This window comes from Lissotriton helveticus, chromosome 9 (genome assembly GCF_964261635.1).
Source record: "Lissotriton helveticus chromosome 9, aLisHel1.1, whole genome shotgun sequence".
NCBI lineage: Eukaryota > Metazoa > Chordata > Amphibia > Caudata > Salamandridae > Lissotriton > Lissotriton helveticus.
The window spans coordinates 1139404976-1139426842 of NC_136070.1; the positions used below are offsets into that span (position 1 = coordinate 1139404976).

At 42.3% G+C, this 21867-nt stretch overlaps 1 protein-coding gene across 1 annotated transcript in view; it reads left to right on the forward strand.

Moving 5' to 3' along the window:
- Positions 1 to 1919: 1919 nt before the first annotated feature.
- ASB14 (ankyrin repeat and SOCS box containing 14) overlaps positions 1920 to 21867 on the forward strand; it is a 141743-nt gene continuing 121795 nt past the window's right edge. The window contains exon 1 of the mRNA XM_078662379.1: positions 1920 to 2010. The gene's annotated coding sequence lies outside the window, so the exon portion shown is untranslated. The remainder of the gene's footprint in view (positions 2011 to 21867) is intronic.

Consider the following 21867-nt stretch of genomic DNA (forward strand, 5'->3'; position numbering starts at 1 on the left):
GAAAGATCTTGCTGGCCATGCTGCCCGCCAAAAGGAAACTCCGGCAAACCCAACTTCGCGGAACAGCGACCACCAGTGATGCTCGGGAACGTGAGATCTCCACTTTGCGCTACAGCTTTGATAGGACGTAGTGACCACCAATATGAAGCTCCAGCAACGACCGCCTGCAGGGCCGAACAAAATCTTCATGCTACAGCGATGACCATCCATGACACCTGGCCTGCTCTTCGTGCTACATCGATGACCATCAGCGACGCTCTCCCTCGCGGTCCCCTCCACCGCAAACTGAACTTTTTGCGCTGGGCTTTGAAGGTGACTCTTTCAGCTGGACTAACCTGGTGCATGTATCCGGCCCACGCTCCATCAGAGTTGGCCTGAGCTTGTGACTTTCACTTTGTCTAGCAGGACCAGATAACAAGAGTGGCACTTTGTGTTTTTAGGTACTTTACTTTCCTGAAATCTTTAAAATTGCATATCTCCGGTTCTACTGATTTGTTGCCAAATAAAATTGTACTCTATTTCTCTAAATTGGTGTGGGATTTTTCTTGTGTTGTGTTTACACATAACGGCTAAATTTAGCCTCACTGCTTTTGTGCCAAGCTACCAGAGGGTTAAGCACAAGCTAATTTGGGGTTGCTTGTGACCTCATTCGAACAGGAAGTGTAGTTGCTTCTTGAGTAGGGCTTCACCCCCCTCAACCAGTAACTCAATTACCAAAAAAGGCACGTCTTTTTTGTTTATCGTAGACTTATGTATTGTGTGAAATATTCTTCACAGGTTCCAATCAGCAAAGGTCTGCATGCCACCTATGTCACAAGTTCCGATTTCTAATAAGATAGCTACCTCCAAACAATGTATCTATCATCAGTGTGAAACATTTTGTGACCCGAACTGCTCATATTTTGCTGATATTTTTGAATATCAGAAATCTTGGTTCTACAACTCATATAAAATGTTTGTCAATCAGTTAAGTGAATAGGTGGTCGGAATATTTGTTATTCAGTTGCTAACAGGTGAGAAACCATCAAAATGGTTACAGGGTATTCTTCCCTTTTTAGTCACCTCCCGACCTTGCCGCCGCACCCACTGAACACACCACCTACATGGCTCTGCATTGCACTAAAATTCACTGGGGTAGATTTACAAGCATCTTGAGACACTTTCATGCTGCCGTTGCCTCACTTTTGTGATGCAGAGGCGGCGTAAACAATGCGCCACGTTGCGACACATTTACAACGTGGTGCATCTAGGGAGATGCGTCATGTTGTAAATCCTTGCGTCACATTATACCTGTGTCAGGTATAATGTATGCAGGATGGGCTTTCCGACGCAAGAATCTACAAGATTTCACTGAGTCACTTCTACTACGACACTGCATAAAAACGTTCCGCCTGCTTGAAGCAGGCATAAGGAGTGATGGAGCACATTAGGAATAGGCATTCCTGAGCATTGCTGAAGTTGCGTTGTGCTTGCCACATGACACCAGCAATGCGTTACCGGTACACCAACAGATGTGTCTATCATTTCTTGCGCCACGGTGTGCTGCATTGTAAATGCAACCCATCCATGGTGGTGCAAGTTTTTTTTTGCGTGACGCACTTGAACTGATGCATCTCTGCTAAATATGCAGCGATGCATCAGTTCTTGTAAATCTGCCCCACAATGTTTTATGTTTTTACGCAGGGACCAGTGCTTGATTGCCTGAGCAGGCCCTGTAAACACCGGAAAACCGGCTGAAATACTGCTTGACTAGCGGTCAATGAGGTCTGCAAATAATATCTCCTCGTGCTGGCCCTAATCCACCTGGTCGTGTTGCCAAACATAGCTAACCCACATGCACGAATCGGAAGAGAGTCCAGGCCCTCGTATTACCCTGTATTTATAGCACGCTGTCGAAGGAAAAGCATTTTCAGGGACAGGAGACTCCGTCAAATTTGGGAAAGGGATTCTTTGCACGCCGAGGAAAAATTGTTCTGCTTCAAGCCTCGTGAAACATTTGAGGGGCATAAGGTGAGAAGAAAAGTTTTTATTGCACCTGCGTTCACTTATAGGTAGCTTAGTCAGTGCGATTCAGGGGTGTAAATCACTTAAAGGGTGGAGGGATGCCCAAGTGTTGGTATACACTGCTCCCATGAGGGACAGGTTCAATACTTATTTGCATTAGGTAGACATCTAAATTCCTTAAAAAAACCTTTTAGTCAAACCACGATGACAAGAAAAATTAACAAAGGCATAAAGACGCGACTCCGGGCCCTCAGATCCAACTCTCAAGCCAAGAATGCATTTATTTGAGGGGGTGTCACTACCCGCTGCAGGTATGGGAGAACGTGTGGTGTTAACACATGTCTGGAACTAAGAGGCCTCTTGGCTCCACATGCACTGCGGATCTGCAATACTAGCATACCACAACAAGCGACAAACATTGCATGTCTTTTCCTATGTTTACATAGCCTATGACATCATATGTTTGGCTGCCTGAAAAGTATTGAAAGGTTATTCTAGAACATTCTTTCTGAACACCGGACACCCTCAGTAACAGGAATAGCACAGAAGTGGTGTTGTAATCTGCAGTGCTGATAGTAACTTTATAATTGTCTGTGTGCTTCTGGTTTTCATATTAATTCATTCAGTTACAATTCTGGGGAGGTCAATCGTTTTTTAGGACTGTTATTGTGACGTTTGTTTTGCGTTTGACGGAGAGGGGCACGGGCGCTATCTAGACTTGATTTTTCTGACTATGTAGAAAATCTACATTTCGATCGAAAAATAGAACACAGTGCTAAGGCTTCGCAGGTTAAAACGATTTTGCAAATGGAGAATAATTGTTTTTGTGGATACGCCCCCCTTAAGTCATTTTAATATAGCCATTGACAAACCAGATAGATAGTACTCCCTTTTTTTCCGAAAAAGAAATGATAAAATGTGTGTATCTGAAAGTGCGTAGGGCAGGACATCGCACGTTTGCCATTGCAGCTCTTTTCTAAAAACATCAAAGTACAGTTCAACATATATTTGAATCAGGGCGTGTTAAGGGGTGAAGGTATGGCTTAACTGCTAGGGTGGCTGACCTTGAAGCTGAGAAACCAGGTTCGAGCCTGGCAGGAGGCTCAAACGTTCTGTGATTCTGGTTAAAACACTATGGTGGAGATTTACAAATATTTTGCGCTGGGTTAGCATCACAAAAGTGATGTTAACCAGCGTGATTTTTTTTTTTGCTATTTACTTTCCAGTGCAAAACTTATTTTGCGCTGGAAAGCACCCTCAAAGTAGAGCAAAGCAGCGCGAAGCACTGCTGACGTTACTTAGCCCTGAGGGGGTGTTACATGGGTGGAACATGGGCGTTCTCATGCAGGCACCTGTGCCTTTTGACGCAAAACCATATTTACAAAGATTTGTAGACATGGCTTTGTGCCAAAAGTTAACGCCCCTTCAAAGGAGGTGCTAACAAGAGAAATGCTTTCATTTCTCCGTGCCTTTCCGACTTTGCATGTGTACTGTACTGTGCAGCACGCATACAAAATGTGAAAATGTTCCATTGTGTCTAGGCATAGTATTTTGTTGTTGGGTTTAGCGTGAGAAAACTGCGCCCTTTTCAACTAGGCGCAGGAAAGGAGAAATGCTTTCATTTCACCTTCCTTTTCCGACTTTGCATGCGTGCTGCAATGCACAGCACGCATACAAGGAGGGAAAAGGTTTGAAGTGAGTCTCAGCATAGTATTTTGTACTGGAAGGACTCCCTTCCAGTACAAACGTATGCTGGACTCACGGAGACACCCTTGCACCATGGCGCAAAGGTGTCTTCGTGGTGCACGATAACTGATTTGAGTGCAGGCGGTAGTGAGAGGGGAGTAGCATGCCATATTTTAGTAAATAGGGCGCTCTCCTTTTCACGCAGCGCAGCATTTGTGGCTGCTACAGTGCACTGCGTGAAAAGTAGGTAAATCTTCCGCTTAATCTCCCGTGCCTAAAATAAATATGTCCATCTGTAATGCAAATGGTACTCATGTAAAGCTCTCTGATACCTTTGGGTCGAATTCACGCTATATCCAGACACGTTTTAAGGCATGGGCAAAGTGGGCCCTGGCCCAGGGCCCCAGCCTTTCAGGGGGCCCCCTGATAGAGCCAGGTCTGTTCTACAAGGAGACTTGCCCTGATTCCCTTGAATAATTTTTAAACAGATTGTTGTAAATAGCATTTTTCTATCATTTATTTTTAATGTGTGAGAGTCTATTACAGACATTTTGCCGACAAAATGTGTTTGTTTCATGCAAAATCGATAAAACAAGTTTCTTTTAGATCAGTACAGGACCTCACATATGAGAAATGGAAGGGTGTGACGGAGATTATTTGCAATAATATTAGTGAACTGCTGCTGTGTTACAATATTTAAAATACACATCACTATCCCTGAATATCAGCAATACACACATTTAGAATTTGACCAAAGAGGGGATGAAAGAGCTGAAACTGGATCATAAAATCAAAGTTGTTCCGAACAGTGGCCCACAAAATACATCTGGCCCAGGGCCCCCAAAATCCTTAAAACGTCCCTGGCTATATCAAACTGCAAAAAAAAAGTGTAATTGGTGAAACGTTAGTAATTTATTTTGTGAACATTTGTTTTGTGTTTAGAGGCTCTTGCTACAGTGTAGTTGTGTATAGTAACGGTAGTGAGGGCTTCACAAGCTGTCTAGAGCAATCATTATTAAAAGTTAACTGCAGCTATTTTCAGGCCTTAGGAGGAACAGGCCGTGCCGGACCAGAGAGCTGGCAGTAATTAAAACATGACTTTGAAACAGGTCCGGTCAGGCCCTATATTCATGTCCTGAACGCAAAAAAATACCGATTTCTTAGAAATGACTTTTAAAAAGCCATAAGGTAATTAATACGTGTTAGCAATGTCAGTCCCAGTTTACTTTTTCATTAATTCATCATGTGTTCCCTAAGAACATGTGTTTTTTCCAAAGCTGTTTCTGTAGTGTTTGTTCATACAAAAATATGATTCTAGTGTACTTCACCCACGAACGGAGTCGCATCAGTCTTGGCCAGTGGCGTACAGGCCACCGGACTGGCCGTTGCGGGCACCGGGCAATCCCCTGGTGCGCCGCAAGGGTGGTGGCTGGTTTTGGACACCTGGGGGCCGTTTTTGTTACAGGGCCGTTTTTGCAGCGTTGCTGCAAAAACGGCCCTGTAACAAAATCGGCTGAAAACCGGCCCTGGCAAAGAGCACGGTCGCACCCCAACCCCCCGCCCCCCCGGGGGGCTGGGTGGGCCGGCGGAGCACTTTGCCAGGACCGGTTTTGGTTCCCAGTCTGGCCCTGGTGGCGTAACATTAGCCCCCGAAACCGCGGCGGTGCGGGTGGGAGGGGGGGGGGACTCGAGGGGGCACAGAGCTCCAGCGGCCCCCCTTTGGCACTATGCACCGGTGGAAGCTCTTGGCCTGAGAGCTCCTGACAGGGTCTGGGGGAGGGGGTGTCCCCTCCATCTACTGTGCCAGAGGCTGGGGGGGCTTACGTTTCGTTAGCCACTGTCCTTGGGTGAGTTAGGTTGTGGGTGAGTGTTTATAATGGTGCACCATTTACAGTTCCGGAAGGAGGATTGAAGACATTGGGAGTTTCTGACAGTGCCCATCTCAGGGTCTTAACCCCTTCCGTGTTCCCGTCGGCCAACGACCGACGGGAGCACTCCCTCCCTGGTGCTGTGAACGACCGTTTGACGTTGCAGCCCCGCCCACCCTTTAGAACGCCCGCACCGCAGCGCCATTGCCACTAGGGTTAAGGCGTTAAAGACGTTCAGCATCCAATCTTTGGCCTCCCTGTAGAATGTACAGAGTGAATTCCAAATAACTGTCTAACTTATCCACCACTCAAATTTCTTTCATATTGCACTATACTAATTTACCACTAATCCTTTATAGGTTCTGGATTAGTGTGCTATTCGCTGAAAAAGTGCTTCAACATCCCATTAGGAGTAGCAAGCTTTATATAAATGCAGACAATTTTCCCTCTTCTATCCCCCCACTGTCTTTCTCAATCCAAATAACTGAATAACATATCCATCACTCAAATTACTTTCATATTTCACTATACTAATTTACCACTAATCCTTTATGGGTTCCAGAGTAGAGTGCTACTTGCTGAAAAAGCGTTTCGACGCTTCGTCAGGGGTATTAAGAGCTATATAAATGCAATTACAATACAATACAATACAATGATAACTTATGTGTGAACTGCGAGGTTATGGAGAAGTGTGTGAGGAGGGAACAAAGCTGTCGAATTATTGACAGCACAGGAGGAAAAGAAAATGTAGGGGCATATTACCAAGCATTAGCGAAAAATATCGCTAAGCTTGGTTAGCGGCTACATTTATATCGCCGCGCTTCGCCTATTTTTATCACTTAGGAGCCTTGATATTATCAAGGTTTATCTCCTAAGCGATAAAAATCGGCCGAAATGCATGAATATCGCTGAAAAGTCAGCGATATTCATGCATTACCGAGCAAATGCTCTTAGCCATGTTATCCACCTACCATTGGATAACATGGCTAAGAACTGCTCTGGGCAGGCGTTAGCTTTTGGAGATAATCGCGCTTAGCTCGATTATTTCCAAAAGTTGGTAATAGGAGTTAGCGATGTTAGTGACTGTTTCCAGTCGCTAACATCTTGGCACGCCCACTTTGCATGTCATTAGCGATATATATCGCTGACATGCAAAGTGGGCCCCCAGAAGCTGGCTATCTCCTACTAGCTGTCGCTAACTGGTGTTAGCGACAGCTAGGTAATAGGGCGATTAAATTATCGCCGCTTTAGCGGGAAAAATTCCCGCTAAAGCGGCGATTAGGCCCTTGGTAATATGCCCCGTAGTGCTTTCATCTGAACGGGGTTTTGCAAGTGTGGGGGGTGAAGTAAAAGAGATGAGAAGTACGTGCAGAAGGACAGGGTGCAAAGACAGGTAAAAGGAAGGCGGCTACGTATTAAATATGCAGATGGATGGGTTCAAAAACATTTGGGGAGAGTAAGGCACAAGTGGCTAACAGAGTGGGATACTGCATAGGAAAGTGGTGTGAAGAGGAGAACTGCATTGATTCAAATATGTTGACGATTACTTCTCCTCACGCAAACCTTGACAAATTTAAATTCACAGATTCATATAAGCAGGATTGAAACACTTTCAACTGTAATCATTCACAATAAACACCATTGTTGTTACTCATACATTTGATACTGCGAACAAGCAATAGGTCTGGCTTGTTTTATGCATTGACTTAAAAAAAAAGAGGGGAGGTAGAGGAAAATTGGAAACAGGAGAGAGTCACTCTGTTGTGCCATTAGTCTTTTTTCTTTCCAGACCAGTTGTTAATAATGTCTTTCCAAAGAAAAACACTGGGGCTTATTTATGGGCCCTTGCATAACTTTTGCGCCACCGGTGCGTCACTTTTTGTGACGCACCAGCGGTGTAAAAAATGCATCATGTTGCGCCCTATTTACAAAGTGAAGCATCTAGGTAGATGGGTCACTTTGTAAACCCCTGCGCCACATTATACCTGCGCCAGGTATAATGCATGCAGGGGGCGTTCCAATGCAAGTAAGGGTCGAAGCAGTGACTCAGTGAAATCTATAAGAATTCACTGCGCCACTTCTAGGGCGCAAATGCATCAGTATCTTACGCCTGCCTCACAGCAGGCGTAAGACTGACACAGGCACATTTAACATGGGACTTGTCCATGTGTAATGACCCATGGCTGGAGTTGCGTCACTTTTGTGAAACACTCCAGTAATGCATCATTTTTGCGCCTACAGATACGTCAGAAATACTGACGTATCTGTAACTCCTTGTGACATGATGCGTCATACTGTAAATATGACGCATCATTGGTGTCGCAAGAAGGGCGCAATGAAAAGTGAAGCATTGCTGTTTTCTCGCAGCGATGCGTCACTTTTCATAAATGAGGCCCACTGTGTTTTTCTTAAATAATCCTCACCCACCTGGGTTGCCCCTTGGTGGCATGCTTCACTGTCGAGATCTTCTCGCCCCGTTGCGGAACGGGGCGTGCAAAGACTTTGGGGTAGGGCTAGAAACATGTCGACCAGTGAAACCTAGGCACATTGTTAGCTTCAAGTTCCCTATTTTCCGCATATTTTAACTATATCGGACAGGGGTAATAATAACGTTTTCCCCCCACTGTCTAGGTATCTTTTTAAACCATTTTCCCCCACTCAGACTTTCACACTTCATCCACACATCGTACCAACTACAAGTGCTCCCACGTCTCTGTAGGTCATAGTACGTCTGTTCAGCAGTGAGACGGGAAGAACCCAATGATGAAGCATGCCACCAAGGGGCAACCCTGGTGGTTGAGGGTTATTTAAGAAAAACTGTGTTTTTCATTGGAAAGACATCATTAACACCTATGTGGAAAGATAAAAAGACTTGTGGCACAACATAGGGGTTCTATATGATTGTTATAATCGTTTTATGAGTATGTCAGTTGTATGATATGTCTGGATGCAGTGAGAGAAAACCCAGTCAGGCTCCCAAAGGCTGGTTAGATGTCCCTCTGTGTCAAGCATGGGAGTCTGGTTGACATGTTTTAAGCCACACCCTTCATTATGGGGGCCATACCTCTGCGAAAGGATTCCTGAATCCCAATTAAGCTTCTTTGGATATATCCTTTTACAGCTTCCTCGCTTTTTTGTTCTGATCATTTTAACAGTCCAGACAAGTATATAATAGGTTTTCTCCAGGTTTCATTTCATGAGACATTTCTGTTTCATCTTTAAAGCACTATTATCTAGGAAATGGAGAACTTTTCAAAACAGCATTATACACAAGTACTGGGGAAACAAGGATGGAGTTAATGACTAAAAAGCAGGGTCTATGCGGCAGGAACAAAAGAAAACAGATTGCATCATTCTATGGATTCTTGTATACAACCATATATTTTTAAGGTCACCTGCTTAATGATGAGGGAACAACTTCATGTGCCAGGGTGCGCTGAACCCACTTATGCACCATAGTACAGCTATTTAAATTCTCAGTCCAAGATGCTTGATACAGCTTCTTTCAGACCACATTGTAGGTTCACAGGGCTGATACAAGGTAATGGGCCCCAACCATGGTGGTTGAGATAGTTTGCCACTGGTGTCCCGGGACACCTACTAGTATGGCTCTGCAAACTGGCCAGTGGTGGCTCCTCCGCTAAGTTGGAGGAGTGTTGCCCCACTGCTTTCAAGCAGTGCAAGAAAGGAAAAATAAAATGATAATAACGTAATGTTAATATCATTTTATTTTGTCCCTCTGCTCCAGCTTTGTTTGACGGTGTAGGGCTGCTCTGCCCGCAGGGGAGGAGTGGTAGCACCCTTCTAAGTGCTGTATTGCAGCATTGTGATTGGTCAGGTGAGGAGAGATGACTGAGAGACACTGCGGTAAGTTAAGTTTGAATTTTTTTTAATTATCCCCCTACTGTGCTCACACCCTGCCCCTCCACACCCGATCCGTGCCGGCTGCCACTAAAACTGGGCAAAGTACACTTGACTCTCACAGTAGCAAAGACAACCAGTTTGAAGCATCTCCAGGAAGTAGGGTGAGGCTAGAGACTCAGAACTCAAAAAATCACACAATAGATGCAATAATGTAATGTCCACCCAATGCTTTTGTTTTTAGAAAATGATAAGTATTTCAATTATAATATCGTGCATGCATAAAAAGTCACTCCACAGGGATGCACAACAGCATCCACAGATTCTCTACAGAATTAAAGCACAGGTAAGGGCTCACTTTATTGCAGCAAAGTAGTTTCCTAGTGTTTTGTGACCCATGGGTCTGATCATAGCAACTTCTTTATTTTTTTGTGTCAGGATATGACTGTTTGATGAATTACCCCACCAAACTCTTAGTAAAAATGTTACAGTCAAGTTTTCTTAGGCATGTGGAATTAAACAGCATGAGTGTGCGGGTGAAATGGATATGGGGCAATTTATTGCAATCACCACCTCCTTCCCTCCACAGTCAGGTGACTGGCACAGCAGCTGCTACACAAAGGCACCTCCACCCGTCTACTCCAATCTTCATTCTGCTCCAGGGAGTTATCCTCCTTCAGTGTAAGGCACTGTGTGATGGCGGAAGTACTACGGAGGGAGAGATAGCACAGGACAGCAGCGTCTTTCTCCGTGGTGGCCTCTAAATCAGTCTGTCTTTCTGGTTGACATTGGCACGTCAGACATGACCTCTCCTCAGTTGGACGTGAGTAGGAAATGTAGCAGTGATAATGCCACCCTTGGCACTTCAAGTGACTAATTGGTACTCTTCCATTTATTGTCTGATCCCTTTGAGCCACTCACACTGCACTGATCTGCTGTTCTTCGCCAAGGGCAAGCAAACTTCTGTGGGATACAGCTCTTTCCTCCCCCCTCTCAGGAAGGCAGCTCCCGGGGTCACCTACAGACCCACAGCTTCTTCCAACAAGACTTTCAGAACTAGGGGGCATATTTACAAGCCCCTATCGCCACAGGAGCATTTTCTTTTTGACGCTCTGGTGGCGTAGCGCTATTTCCCATATTCACCAGGTGGCAGTAAGCCCCTTTACGTGGCTTAATGCCCCCTTGTATATATGCCCCTTCCCGTTGCAGTCCTCTGCAGCAAAGGGGTGTGCAATGGGTGTTGTTGTGGGCATTCCACCACATCACCAATTGCTTTTTGACACTGCCCCAGATTTTCAAGGCTGAGGCAGCACTAGCAACTAACACCATGGAATACCAGGCATTAGAATGGCGAAACCAGGGGAAATTAATAATTTCTGCTAATTTTCTGCTCTTTCCATGTGTGCTGTATTCCCCAGTACACATGGAAAGAGCAAATCGCTATTGTTGAATGTTTATGTGCAGGAAGGTGTTTCTTCCTGCACATAAACAATCATCCCTGCAGCGCAGGCCCCACTGCGACATGGCGGCAGGGTGCCTGCGCTGGCACTAGGCAGCTTTTTTTGTGTGCAAGCACTAGGGGAAACACAGGGGTGCACCATATTCTTGTGAGTTTGGCACATCCCTGCTTTTTCAAAGTGTCAGAGCGTGGCGCTGCCAAATAGGCGCAGTTCCGACATTTGTTTGTTAATATGCCTCTAGATGAGGTCCCATACCAGTTGTAAATGTACTTGACCACAGAGTAAGTCCAGAACCACATGTGAACAAAAACTGGTACTGCAACACCCTCTAATAGAAAATAATGGAGGCAAGGACTTAAAATAACACCCAATAAGAAATATTGTTAAAATAAATTCACTTACTTTGACATTTTAAATATATATATATAGAAATGTAATGTTAAAAAATATATAAATAAAAAATATATTTTATTATGAAATATTGTAATAGCTTGTTAAATTTAAGAATAATTGTTATATTTGCTTTTAATCAAAATAATTTCAATTAATTCTATACTTAACTTTTAGTAATTTTTACTACATAATAAATAAACAAACATTTTACTATCAGTGTTTTTTAACAAAAGCTGTAAAAATCATTTAGATTTAATATATATATAATTTTATGAAACATTTAGTTTAAAATTAAGTTAACAGTGCTGTAGCATTTTATGTAAATGGTTCTACATTTAAAATAAAAATTTCCACTGTAACAATTAATGTTACACTTGAGGGAGAGTCAAGTACAATGAAAGTAAATAATGGTCTAACATCTTCATTATTCCATTTAAAACAAAATTCCTAATTTATTTCAGGTCTCTTATGCATATCTTATTAAAGTCCTGAGCCACAGTCCTAGAATTAGTATCAGAATGAATCCACGCAATAGTCTTCCCACGTAGTTTTCTTGATGTTTTATTCCAATTCTCGTAAAGTATGTACTTCAGTTCTTCATCTCAACAACAGGTAGCCACAGGTTGAGCCAACACGTGTTTCGTCCATAGGTATTAACCTAAGACTTCATCAGGGCTACAGCAAACAATTACATACAATACTAATATAATCCACAAAGTAATATCCACTCGATTCTAACAGAACCTCCACCAAAATCATAATTAAGAAGTGAAACACCTAGTGCAAAGCCATAATCGATCCAAAAAGAGTGTGAATCAATTCAAGGAAAGCTGGCGTATTCGTGAAGGGATGGGATGAGTGGAAGAGAAGTTAAAAGGTTGAAGATATTGTAAGTTTAAAGTGCTCATCAGAGAAAATAAGGAAAAACAAAACAAACAAAATTAAGCCGCAAAAAATAGTAAATGCCACTCCCTATGTGCTTCATTCTAGAGATGAACGTAGGTATTAGGTTCCAAATACCAAGTGCACACATCCAATGTGCTAATCTATCAAGAAACTTACTGCAAGCAGCAAATATCTGTAAGCGTAATGTCAAATAAAGTTCTCTGCCACACTCAAGTATTGCCGTCCTCAAAGACAAATAATGCCCTGTAGTCTGGTATAAGTAAAGGAACCAAATTAAACTTTTATCCACATGATTCAGTGCATACATGCAATTACTTATTGGGCATAATTACAGAGTATGCAGACAGTATTGCTGACACTCACAGCCAAAAACGAAATCACTAAGAACAGCAATGTAGCCTCCTTAGTAAAGACACAATCTTTATAAGTTCAATTACCGTCCTAGAAAAGCGGAAGGATCACATTACTAATCCGGACACCTATATTAAAATACGTACTGCATTTACTATACAAATATAATCCAGACTAATAACCCAATTGGAAACAAAAATGGCAAATACCTAAAAAATCTTAAACTCTCAACGGAGAGTAGTCCGCGCCGAATCCGAATCCTGGCGTGTTGCATCAGCGCCATCTTAAAGTGGCTATTAATGCAATGTCACTGCATAAACAGTGAAAACGTCCTCCCATGAGTGGGACTCAACTATAAATGCCAGTGGCAGTGCCTTTTTAGAGCTATCAAAAAGTATTACGATGAAATTAACAGACTAAGAAAATGGCTGGATAATTTTGTTATCGACCTCAGTATCAAATATTCATGGAAGTCATCCTTGTAAATATAATTAAGATAAAAGTCAAATAAAACTTCTAAGTTAATCTGAAAAAATCGGACAAAGTCAAACGAGTAGTGTCAGCATGCACAATTGAAAACTATAGTGAAGGCACTAGGTGTTTCATTTCTTAATTATGATTTTGGTGGAGGTTCTTTTAGAATCAAGTGGATATTACTTTATGGTTTATTATAGTATTTTATGTATTTGTTTGCTGTAGCCCTGTTGAAGTCTTAGGTTAATGCCATTGCACGAAACACAGGTTGGCTCAACCTGTGGTTAACTGTTGTTAAGATGAAGAACTGAAATACATACTTTACGAGAATTGTCATAAAACATCAAGAAAACTACTTGAGAAGACTATTGCGTGGACTCATTCTGATACTAATTCTATGACTATGGCTCCGGACTTTGATTTTGTTTCTTGTTATATGAGTGTGGGCACTGCTCACACCCATCTAACAACTTGGGTGGTCATTGCTCAATCTCCTTGGAGCACTATCATAGCCGAGAGAATAGAGTTGCTTAGCTTTGTAATTTACAGTTGCATCACCCTGCACAGCCTGTACCCCACTGCCCTTTCTCTTCAACATGTTTATACAGGGGTTGCAGCAGGTTTTGTGATTTACCAATTTGGTACTGATTTTGTGAAAAATGTGTTCAAGAAGCGATAGGAGCTAGGTTGCTGAAGATCTTTTTAGGGACCTGCAAGCAGGAGTTCCAGTTAATAAAGCAGTTATTTATGGAACTAATGGACCCAATGAGGCTTAAAAGCCAAATTCATTAGGTCAAAAAAGACAGAAATAGCGAAATGGTGGGATGCGGCTACCTTGAAAGAGTATTTGAGACTCGAAAGAGTGCTGAGAGGTCTGCGCTCGACCATCTTCCCAACCTAGGAGGATTTAGAGGAAGATTTACTCTTATTGTGGGATAAGGAGCTGACTAGTAACTCCATGCGATTAATGAACATACTAATAGAAAACGCAGAGAGGAAGGTACTAATAGCTGTAAAAGAGGTTGACATGTTGGAAATGGAGATTCAAGAATTTAATTTAGTAGATGTAACTCAAAAGAATGATGCCATCTTAGAAGAGGTGCTTGATACATTTGAAGATGACATCAAGGAAAGGAGGGCATGCAAACTTAAGTGAGATGAGATTGATTATTCCAACGGTAGGGTCTTTACTTTTGCCAAAAGATTTGACAACTTTTAAAAACTTGATCTGCAACGTGTTGAGAGTAAATCTTCCTCACTGTCAGGTCCTAGCACTGCATCCTCTAAAAACAACTCCACTAATAGTGAGGAGGGTGCTACTGTTGGAACATCAGGTGTGAAGCCTGCTAATGCTTTTTTCGAGAGGTCCAAAGAATTTGCATGAGGAACAAAGAATCGAATATACGATAAAGAGAGGATGGACGAGGAAGACAAAAGGAGGGAGGAGGGGGAGAGGAAAATCAAAAGACAAGAGAGGGAATGCACACTCGCTCTTGGAACAAGATCAAACAATAATGTCAATCAGTGTTGAAGGGATACAGTTGATTAATTTGTCTAAAGTTGTGTCATCAGAAGATATGTTATCTGTAGTCAGTAAAGGTTTAAATTTTGTCCCACTTCCAAATGTGATATGTCAGAGGTTAAGATTGATTTGTATAAATTTGTGCGGAGCCTGAAGTTGAAAAAATTCTTTAACATCAATCCTACCTTAAATAAACGAAATGCAAGTGATGTTGTTGTGGGGGATCAATCTATACAAGAAGTTCTGGACACTGGTTTGTTGCCCTCAATTACCGAAAGTGAACATGACCCTGTTACTCTAGGTCAAGTTCTAATAGATCTGGAACGTTGTACTGATCTAAGCATTGATAGTGGCTTAAAACATAAATCCAAGTGGACGCCACAATTGGCCAGTGGGAATAACATTGAGTTTGTCAATAGGGAATTTGACAGATGTGAGGATACAATGAAACACAAGAGGTTGTTGCCTTATGCTAACAACCTCACACAGAATGAACAAGCAGGACTTAGTCAACTCAGCACTAAAATTGAAATCAAAATTAGGGAAGCCGATAAAGGCGGCAATATTGTAGTTATGGATCCTGTCATGTACGAAACAGAAATAATAGGCCAAATAGCATTCAATTCAGTATTTGAAATAACTAGAACCATCAACACAGAGTTGAAAAAGTGGAATATCAATGGCCTACTTAACGGTGACGAGTATAGATACCTTTTGATTGATAAACCGAGATTCCCCTGTATATACACTCACCCCAAAATCCATAAAAATGCCACTACACCACCAGGGAGGCCAATAGTGTCAGAAATAGGGGGTCCAACAGAGAAAATCTCAGAATTTGTTGACACGTTTCTGCAGCCTTATTTGACCAACTTGGCTTCCAACAGTAGAGACACTAAACCTATTTTGAAAATCCTTATGGACATTAACTGGCATGCTTCTATGACTTTGGCGACACTGGATGTAGTGTTATTATATACCAACATCAGACATGATCAGGGACTTTCGGCACTATAGTTTCAAAGACCTGTTGAACTTCTAGAACACTCAGAAATGCTGATCACTATGTCACGTATGATCCTAGAGCACAATGTGTTCTTATTCAAACAAGATTTGTACCAACAACTTTGCGGGATCGTGATGGTTTCTACATTTGCACCATCTTTTGCCTGCCTCTTTATAGTGAGGTTTGAGGAGGCGCATGTCTGGGGCCCATCGGGAGCTAAGTGGCATGAATATATAATATATTATAGCAGATATATTGATTATTGTTTTCTTATCTGGACAGGGAGTGAGCAAGAACTAAAAGACTTTTTTGACTACATGAACAACAACGTGTGCAATATGTTGTTTACAATGGCATATAGTAAAGAGAGAATTGAGTTCCTAGTCCTAAAATCAACTGTAAACTGTACAGAAAGAGCATGTCTTGTAATTCTGTACTGCATGCGGCCAGTGCCACCCTATAGTTCACGTAAATGCTATTCCATATGGCAAATTCTATAGCGCCAGCAGAAATTGCAGTAATAATGCAGTCTTTGCAAACTGCGCCAGTAACATGGAATTGAGATTTTTGGCTCGTGGATATGAACCTAGTATTGTACACAAAGCTAGACAAAGAGCTGCAAAACTGTCTAGGATTGATACCTTAAAAGCTAAGGTTAAACAAGGCACTAACGTAGCCTCCCCTTTGAAACTAGTGACTGGTTACCATCCGTGGTCACACAAGATCTACAGTATATTAAAAAGACATTGGTATCTATTGTAACATGAGCAAGCTAGCATTGCATGGTAAACTGGATTTTGAATATAACGGATCTGACAAATATCAAATCAAACAACACATTGATTGTTCAACAAAATTAGTGGTTTATGCTATCATGTGTAAGTGCACTAAAATCTATATCGGGAGCACTATTAGATGCCTTAAGGACCACATATCTGAGCATTTTAGGGTTCTAAAAAATCTAGATCTCGGATATCCTATAGTGACTCATGCCCTCTAATGCGCAGCACAGAGCACACAGCTGTCATTTACCTTTCACGGTATTGAATCTATACCAAGTGACATCAGAGGTGGTAACAGAGAACTTAAAGTATGACAATGTAAAGCCCGGTGGATTTTAAAATTGCATGCAGTGGAGCTGGGCATCAATATTGATTCTGAGCTACAATATTTTATGGGAACATAAATATGTAGTCTCCTTAATAAGTGATGTGTGTCTCAGGATACTGATGATTTGTACTGTTTGCCAAGATCATGTTATAAGAACAAACTTTACTTTTTGTTACAAATAACATACACAATTCAACCATAAGTGATGTGTGTCTCAGGATACTGATGATTTGTAATATTTGCCCAGATCATTCTATAAGAACAACCTTTAATTTTTGTTACAAGTAACATACATGATTTGACCATCCCTCCCTCTTCTTAGTGGACGTTTGGTATTCTGTCTGTCCATTTTTTCCTAACAACCTTTTTGGGAACTTTCTATATACACTCGACTTTGCATAAGCCTTTGTCTTCCTATTAATACTAACATTTCTTGGGACATTCCTCACACACTAATGTCCTTTCTTTTAGGTGCTCCTACTGTATGGTGGTGATTCTCGGTTCATACAGTGGTTCGCTTTTTAATGATTATTAGCACGTTACACTTCGGGTTGTGCGCATTGTTGATATTATCAGTATATAGTACTATATAATAATACTAAGCATGTAATAGATAGATAAATCGTACTGGGACATCACTTGGTAACTTGTTCCAATACAGTTGATACCTCTTAAATGGAGCTGTAGTAATGTCCCAGTTGTGGGATGGCTCTTTCATAGTTCCCGATGTGGTACCAAATATCACTAACCGCACTCGCTCTTAACTTTGGTATTGCCTCTAGTGATCAACTAATTGTTTTAAATTAATTAATTCTACTCGTTTGACTTTGTCCGATTAACTTAGAATTCTTATTTGACTTTTATATGAATTATATTTACAAGGATGACTTCCATGAATATTTGATACTGAGATCGATAACAACATTATCCGGCCATTTTCTTATTCTGCTAATTTGATCGTAATACATTTTGATGGCTCTAAAATGGCGCTGACACTAGCACTTATGGTTGAGTCCCACTCATGGGAGGACGTTTTCACTGTTTATGCAGTGCCATTGCATAAATAGCCACTTTAAGATGGCGCTGATGCAATACGCCAGGATTCGGATTCGGAGCGGAGTACTCTCCGTCGAGAGCTTAAGATTTTCTAGTTATTTCCCGTTTTTTTTGCAATTGTGTATTGGCCTGCTTTATATTAGGATAGTTAATGCGGTACCTATTTTAATATAGGTGGCTAGTTAATTTGGTACATAATAGTCAGTGTCAAATTCTGGACACGCATAGATAGGAAACTGGCTTAGTTATATCCATTCGGGTCGCACTTTGTCTGATTTAAAATATTTTCTTTTTCACTGACTTGATTTGAGTGGCTGGATTAGTAATGTGATCCTTACGCTTTTCTAGGACGGTAATTGAACTTATGAAGATCGTTTCTTTACTAAGAAGGCTACATTTCTGTTCTTAGTGATTTCGCTTTTGGCGGTGAGTGTCAGCCATACTGTCCGCATACTATGTAATTATGCCCAATAAGTAACTGCATGTATGCACTAAATCATGTGGATAAAAGTTTAATTTGGTTCCTTTGCTTATACCATACTACAGGGCATTATTTGTCTTTGAGGACGGCAATACTTGAGTGTGGCAGTGAACTTTATTTGACATTATGCTTACAGATATTTGCTGCTTGCAGTGAGTTTCTTGATAGATAAGCACATTGGACGTGTGCACTTGGTATTTGGAACCTAATACCCACGTTCATCTCTAGAATGAAGCACATAGGGTGTGGTATTTACTATTTCTTGTGGCTTATTTTTGTTTGTTTTGTTTTTCTTTATTTTCTCTGATGAGCACTTTAAACTTAAAATAGCTGCAACCTTTTTATGAGAGTTTCACTTCTTTTCTACTCATCCCATCCCTTCATGAATACTCCAGCTTTCCTTGAATTGATTCACACTCTTTTTGGATTCAATATGGCTTCGCACTCGGTGTTCAACTTATTAATTATGATTTAGGTCGAGGTTCTTTTAGAATCAAGTGGATATTACTTTGTGGATTATAATAGTATTTTATGTATTTGTTTGCTTTAGCCCTGATGAAATCTTAGGTTAATGCCTATCGACGAAACACGTGTTGGCTCAACCTTAGGCTACCTGTTGTTAAAATGAAGAAATGAATACGATAATTGGAATAAAACATCAAGAAAACTATGTGAGAAGACTATTGCGTGGAATCATTCTGATACTAATTCTATGACTGTGGCTCTTACTAAATGAGTGTGGGCACTGCTCACACCCATCAAACAATGTGGGGTGGTCGTTGTTCAATCTACTTGGAGCACTATCATAGATGAGAGAATAGAATTGCTTAGCTTTGTAATTTACAGTTGCACCACCTTGCACAGCCTGTACCCCCACTGCTCTTTCTCTTCTACATATCTTATTAAGCACTTGTTTCAGGAAAACACTATTCGAGCTTGGCAATACAATTAAACAATACCCAATCAAATATATAATACATATGTAGTAAATCAGTCCATTACAACATGAAAAAAATATTTGATAGAGACTTCTAGCTGCAGATTCCTTACCTATGAATTTCCCACGTGCCAGACTGGACCCTGGAACTTTGCATGAGCATTGCCCCTGCCCGCCGTCGGGTGGCTTTGTTCAGTTCCGTGCATTGTCGTTAACATCATCTCCGTCATCACCTTTATAGGTGCCTCCCAGGCTCCCTTACATCAGTTCTTTTTCATTCCACGCAATCTTCGAGACACTCGAGGAAGAGGCACAAGAAGAAGAATTCTAAATGAACTTCGACTTCACGTCGTTCATCGAAAGCTGGCGAGAGTGGGGAGCATCCACATCCCAGGCACTGTTCTGCGGAGCCGTTGCAGGGCCTGACTCTGTGCCTCACTGTTTCTGGGATCCGGAGTGACCCCTGCTCAAATAAAGGAGCTTTAAGAGTCCATGTGCCATGTATTTGAGTGGGCTGACCCCTCCGGAGCATCTTTGGGCCCCATAGGGTCGGAGGAGGTGCCATCAGGTTCCACGTTGATGGCTCCAGTGGGGTCTCATAAATCCAGAACAGCGCTGGTCATGCCAACGTGACCTTCTCCTGTGCCGGTCCCGACGTCGATGATCCCAGCTTTGCCAGCGCCCATTTACGTCATCAGCCCCAGTCTTATTGGAGTTGGAATGGCTCTAGGTCATTGCCTGAGTTTTTTTGTGGCACATACATTCATGGGGGAAGGGTCACTGGACCCATTAGAACACCAGTTGTACTCCCCTGGTGAGACTTTGGACTGGTATGAGGAACTAGGAGAGACCAGTGGACCCGACACCTCTCCAGATACTGGTTGGTTCTCTCCACCTACCTTGGCTATGGAGGTGGGAGTGTCTTATGCAATGGTGGTTAAGAGGGCAGCAGAGGCTCTTGACTTTGAACTTCCCTCTGTGGCAGTCAAGACTAACCTCTCGACTGAAGTGCTTCAGCCTGGAGCTTCCTCATCCAAACCTGTATTGTTCTTTAATGTAGCACTGAGTGATGTGCTTCAAGGAAGTTGATCCAAGCCTAGCACAGGGGCTCATGTGAACAGGACAATTGCCCGCCGCCATAGCCTTTCCCAGGTGATCCTAGTTCCCTCAGCCAACACCCAATCTCTGAGTGCATAGTAGTTCAAGCCTTAACTTCCCATGTTGCGTTCCCTGCAGCTCCCCCAGACAAGTAATTCAAGAGGCTGGACCTGGCATTGCGGTCGGTGAAAACCGCATGACTTTATGCTTGTTACTCCCATATCCAATAGGAAATGGTTGCGCAAGTACTGCCACATGCTGCGGAGGAGGCCCGGACCATCCTCTCCCAAGCAGTGAAAGGTGGAAGGGGTGCAGCAAAGTTCATCTTTAGGTGCGTACCACTGTGCCAACCATATCCCAGCCACCGTCCCCCACAGGCTTCCAAAGTTATGCAAGGACGTGGGCGCAGTGCATTCTGACCCCTTGGGAATGGTAACCAGAAGTCATCCACCACCAACCGCTGGCAGCTGCAGCCTCCAAGTCCTCCAAGCATGGTTCTGCAAGATCATGGGTGCCCAGTTGGAGGGAGAATACAACATTGTTTCCTCCACTGGTAGTCCATAACATAAGAAAATTGGGTCTTACAGATTATTCAGACTACTTCCTCACTTTCCAATCTTCTCTCCCTCCCCCTTTACTGCCATCTCAAGGACAGCTGGCAGAGGATCATCTCATCTATCTCCAAGAGGCGATTACAGCTCTCTTGGCCAAGGGGGCTATAGAAAGGGTTCTGATATCAGAAGTAGGCAGTGGTTGTCTTTCTCTCTACTTTCTGAAGAACCAGGGTCTTCATCCTATTATAGACCTTAAAACTGTCAATCTCTTTCTCAAAAAGTTCAAGATACTTAATTGACTCATGTCTTGTTTGCCCCAGACCGAGGGGAGGGGCTGGTAGCACTTGACTTGTAGTATGCGTATTTTCACATCCTCATCTTGCCTACCCGCTGCTCAAGGTAGGCCACGAGCACTTTCAGTTCACCCTGCTATCCTTTAGCCTTACCAGCGCCCCTCGGGTGGTCACCAAGGTGAGGGCAGTTTTCACAGGTCATCTGCGCAGGTTAGGGGATTTACAGGCACATGCATAAGCGCCTTGAGACCTTTTTGGTGAATCGTGCGCTATATAAGAACTTATGATTATGACTAGGACTATATTGCATTTTGCGATTCCTTAATTGCGAAAAATAAGGAATCGCAATTAAGGAATTGCAAAATGCAATGCATCTAGAAATCGCTAAATACATTGCGATTTCTTAATATTCCTTAATTGCGACTCGCAAATTGCGAGTAGCAATTAAGAAATACCTCCCCATTCATTCCTATGGGCCTAGAGGCCCATAGGAATGAATGGGAAGACATTCTCAATTTGCCCTAAGGGCATGTGTGTGCACAACATGAAACTTTGAAAAATGCACAAAAGTGCATTTTTCAAAGTTGTCGCAAATTACCATGAGGTTCAACTTCATAGTAATTTGCTCCCCCTAATTGCGAATTCGCAATTTTTTAAAGTGTCATGCATTGCATTTAAGGAATTACAAAAATGCGAGTCCTTAAATACAATTGCGATTTGAGAATTCGCAAATATTTGTGAATTCTCAAATTGCGAGGGCCTTCCCCCTTCATGCATTCCAAAACCAGATTTAGCGATCGCAAACGT